Source organism: Triticum dicoccoides, chromosome 6A, assembly GCF_002162155.2.
Source record: "Triticum dicoccoides isolate Atlit2015 ecotype Zavitan chromosome 6A, WEW_v2.0, whole genome shotgun sequence".
Classification (NCBI taxonomy): Eukaryota; Viridiplantae; Streptophyta; class Magnoliopsida; order Poales; family Poaceae; genus Triticum; species Triticum dicoccoides.
Window position 1 is genome coordinate 610,417,498 of NC_041390.1, and position 4,642 is coordinate 610,422,139.

Sequence of the window (4,642 nt, forward strand, 5' to 3'; positions counted from 1 at the left end):
TGAGTGAGTTCTATTTTCAACAACACATGAAAAATAGTAATAAATCCATGTAATAGTAGCATCTATGGCAACCATATAGAGATTTGAATAATAAAAATGAATGATAAAAAGTGCCTGAAGCATTACACTGCTATACGATATTGGACCAAAGTAAACATATTTGGGATCTTCAATCTTGGCACATAGTGTTGGCCTTGTTTCAGGGGAGTTGTGCGGGTCATCTTCTTGATTAGGAACATTTGGCTTCAAGCCTTCAACTCTTCACCCCAAACCATTTTCTTTTGTAAATAATCTGCAAAAGAAAGACCAAATTCGGTTGATAAAATCAAACCACATAAAACAGAACACCAGAACTATCAAATGTGTCATCTAAAGATAAGTGCTTACCAAAGAGTGAATAAATCAATTTTGATTTATATATCACTAAAATCAGATATAATCCAGATGGATCTCAGATTGATACAAAGGAGAACTGGTTTACATAGTAGGTTGAAGATTTTAAGAAAAGATCAATCTATTTTTTTAGCAGGTGTGTTTCCAAACCAAGTGATTTATATTGCGATTAAACTTGCCATGAGCATCCTTGGTTCAGTTGCTACCACAAAATATATATTATGAACACATAATGTTCTCAATTATGAATCCCATCCTCCTGTTGATCCCACAAAAAAAGAAATTAGTTGCTAAACATCCTTGGTTCAGTTCGTGCAGCAATGGGACATCCACAACCCTTTATGATGTATGCTCTACTACTGATGTTTGTAGTTTAGTTTTATATCCTTCTTTCCTAGGGTAGCAAATATGAACATGATTCAGCGTTTTGGTGGATCAAGAGCTTTCCTATGTGAGATAGAGAAAACAAACAACAGAAAGAGGAGATTGGGAGGGGGACAGACATGAAGGAGTAGACTGGTGCAGAGGAGACAGGAGGGCGTCGCTGGCAGCAGGGAGGACGACGACGACAGCGAGGAGACCAGTGCTCCGCACGGACTCGACCTCGTTTGCCAGCGACTGACGGACCCATGTGCGCGTCTACGTCCCGAGCAGCGGCGGCGACCTGGCAGAGGACGGAGTGCTTGATCTTCTGCCCTGCCCACACCGAAAACTTAATCATGGACACAATCAAGATGGAAAGTTGCAGTTTTAATAGCAGAAAACTTACATTAAACCCCCAACCTTGAAAAAATGTGTGAATAAAGAACTCTTGGGGGTGCTTAATTCAACAAATTATAGTTTTTGGACTGCTCAAGAATTGATGTATTTGCCCTTTGCCTCCCCATCTAGCTCCGCCACTGTAATTAGTTAATTAAAATGATTTAGTCAAAAAGGCATTCGGGTGTTGCATCCACCCAATGGGTTCTTTGTTATGCTGCCGGAAGAAATCCTTTCTTGTTGGCCCTTCAAAATAAAAATGTTTGCAATGTTATCATTTTATATTTAAGATGGTGCCCAACCATGGCACAAACCACAAGAATACTTTTGTCCAACAAACTGTTATATACTCATGGTCGGTGACAACACAATATAAGTACACCAATGACTCAGAAAACAACTGTTCTTTTAAAATGTATGATAAGGCAAGATGGAACTTGGAAAGATATACAAAGGTACAGTATATACACAAACGCTTCCATCTTAGATCTCCATGTCCAATCCTTCTGTAATATACAACTAAAACCAATATATTAAAAGGAAACAAGATAAAAGTGAAAAAAAAGGAAAATTCCCTTCTCCGATGACACAAACAGGTCAAGGACTACCATATAGTGAGAAAGAAAAATTGATAGCATGAATAGAGTGATATCAGCTGACCAAAAATGATAGTTTTCAGACGCCAATAGAAGATATGAACTCAAAGGGCCATGCACAGTGCTACTGAAGCTTAGGTGAAGCAAATTACCCAAAAGAAAATATGCATCGACTGTCGAAAGAGTGTGACCAGATCAGACCACCATATAAAAGAGCATGACCAGCAGCAGACTTCAGAGGGAAGTTGATTTTACCCCTAAATAACTTGTACATCCAATTGACATGCTCTAAATGGACTAATGAAATAATGTAGAACTCCTCTGGGATTTAGTAATTAACTGCAGATTGTACAAAGTGTCAAATATGTGATTTAAGTAAAATGTAGAGCAATGGAAGTACAAGTTATACGCCTGAATAAAGCATAACCTACAAGAATCACAAGGGCTAAAAATTCAGAACGCAGAAAATCTACATATGCCAAGAAGGCCACTGACCAAATAACCATGTGTACTTCCATACTGCTCAAACAGGGGATAATTTTTTTTATCTGCAGTTAATCACCTAAGCATTGGGTTAACACACCTGGTGCTACTTTTCTTTTTCGTCCCAAACAGAACCATCATGTCTTTAGTTTCCTAAACAGCAGTAGACATGCATAAGAATCCTAGTACTAATTAACAACTGATAAAAGATGTCGATCAAGCTTTAGAAACTTAGCGGCTGCATATTGAGTTCCATAATTGTTTTCCTCTGCGTCTGGTTACGGGAGGGAACAAGTATGATGGTATTTATATGGAGGTTATGGAACTGAATTTCTCCCTCTGCGTCTGGTTACGGGATAACCAATCTTCAGTCATTTGAAAGAGGGGTCTCTGTTCTGCCGTTTGGGGGAAGATTTGCTCTTATGCATATATATAGGGATTTATGCTTCTATTGTAATTGGATCGCGTAGATGTTCAGACGGTAACAATTCATAATGTAGAAAACGAATCGGTGGGTTGAAGAAAGGACAGAAGCTGAGGGGATCGCGTGCGTGCCTTGAGCTTGAAGATAAGAGCTGTGGAGGGCAGGACGGCTAGCAGGGAGGAGACATGTGGCGAAGGACGGCTCCGGCGGCGGCGACCTGCGGCGAAGGGTGGCTCCGGGGCGGCGGCTGGGGAACCTGCGGGCCGCGTCGAAGGGCGGCTCCGGGGCAGCGGCTCAACAACCTGCGGACCACGACGAAGGGCGGCTCCTGGACTACATCATATAGATTACCTTGATTCACCTCACATGTAGCCTGCTTGGATCTCTTATCAAACGCCTTTGTCGACATGACACATAAAAGATCTTCAGAACCAACATGAGAGAGAGGTGATTAAGTTAGCAAATGGTAATAAGAAGGGTAAATGAAGAATCGGCGTCCAGAATCAATGTAGACGATCTGCAGCAGCACCAAGAATCGGTCTCCAGAATCAATATAGATGATCTGCAGCTGCACCAATCGTTTAGACATGTATGTATCCAATTAGGAGCCATATTTAACATTACAATCAACAGAATCAAAAAAGGAACTCGGAAATCCGCAATTCCGAACAGGTAGGATGAGATGATCGATCTCATATATCAGCTGAGAGTGCAACCAAAAGATTTGATGGTTGCAGGTCTTATAAGTTATAACTATGAGAAAGTCTAGGATTCAGCAATCGGTTGTCTGAATTTTGTTTTGCAATCGAGTGTGGTTTGAAGCCCTGAATGAAAGATAAGCACTAAAAGTCTAAAATAGACTATCTAAGCTATAATAAAAACAAACAATTAAGTTTCGTCCAAAAAAGCAATAGAGCGGATGCCAAAATCCAAACCTATTCCGTCAGCTAAAATACGCCTATTCCGTCAAAAAGAAAAATGTAATGCCTAAGATGCACTGTCCTGAACCAGCTAAAATACGCTTATTGATTTTTTTTGTTCTAAACTTCAAAATGATAGCTATACTGTTCTGAATTTTTAGGATATCAGCAGTTGTTTGTATCTTTGAGTGTCTAATTCCAAGTTGAAATCGAGATTGTTAACTACTGATAAGCTGAAGGTAGTACTAATCGCCATCTTTATCTCCGTTTGACAAACAGAGATGAACTCCTTTCAATTTCGGGTTAGTTGAGTTGGGAGCTGTGTTCCAGTTAATCAGTTATATATGATTACCTCCTGAAACCCGGATTTCAGTTTCTGAATCCCTGTGTTCCACTGGCGGTGACCATCAGGCCTCACCAGCATAATTTTGCACATGATCAATGGTGTTCTGTTCTGATAGGGGAGTAGTAGTAGGAATCGTGGCAATGGACCTTTTGGCTGCAAATCTGTTTGGTGCTCTGGCATTATGACCTAGAGGTGCTCCACTTGTAACAATCCAGAATTTTACTGAAATTATTGGTAGTTTGATGCTGTGTGCTCCATGCATTGGTGTTCTGATCTCTATCTATGATTTTCCATGTGGAAGAAGCTACAGTATGTAGATTTCAGAACTACTTGCAACCAGAAATACCATGTGTTTGAATACTGTATGTATAATGTTCGATGATAGATGCGATGTTGTGCTGAGATGTATCCAGTAATAGCATTCTTTACAGATTAACATGCCGATGCGTTTTGTATCAAGTCACAGCAAGTTACTATTCTGTTTCCCTATGGTGGACAGCGGGTGGGTTACCTGATGTGCTGGTCGATGAACGGGGCGGCTCTGGCGGGACGGGGACAGGCTCCCGTGGCGGGGCGGCGAACGGCGCGGACGGGCTCCCGTGGCGGGGCGGCTCGTCCCGGCGGGGAGGCGAACGGCGCGGCGCGGCGCGGCCTGCAGGAGGAGGACGCGGCCTGCAGGAGGAGGACGCGGCCTGCAGGAGGAGGACGGGCTCCCGTCCCG

The 4,642-nt window shown here is 42.0% G+C and overlaps 1 long non-coding RNA gene across 1 annotated transcript; it reads right to left on the minus strand.

The window, feature by feature from the left end:
• Positions 1 to 1,495, minus strand: LOC119314598. The gene is made up of 3 exons (XR_005152364.1): positions 1,163 to 1,495; positions 897 to 1,084; positions 1 to 292 (listed from the first exon to the last, which is right to left on the minus strand). It is a non-coding gene; the product is annotated as an uncharacterized LOC119314598 (long non-coding RNA).
• Between the last annotated feature and the right edge of the window lie 3,147 nt (positions 1,496 to 4,642).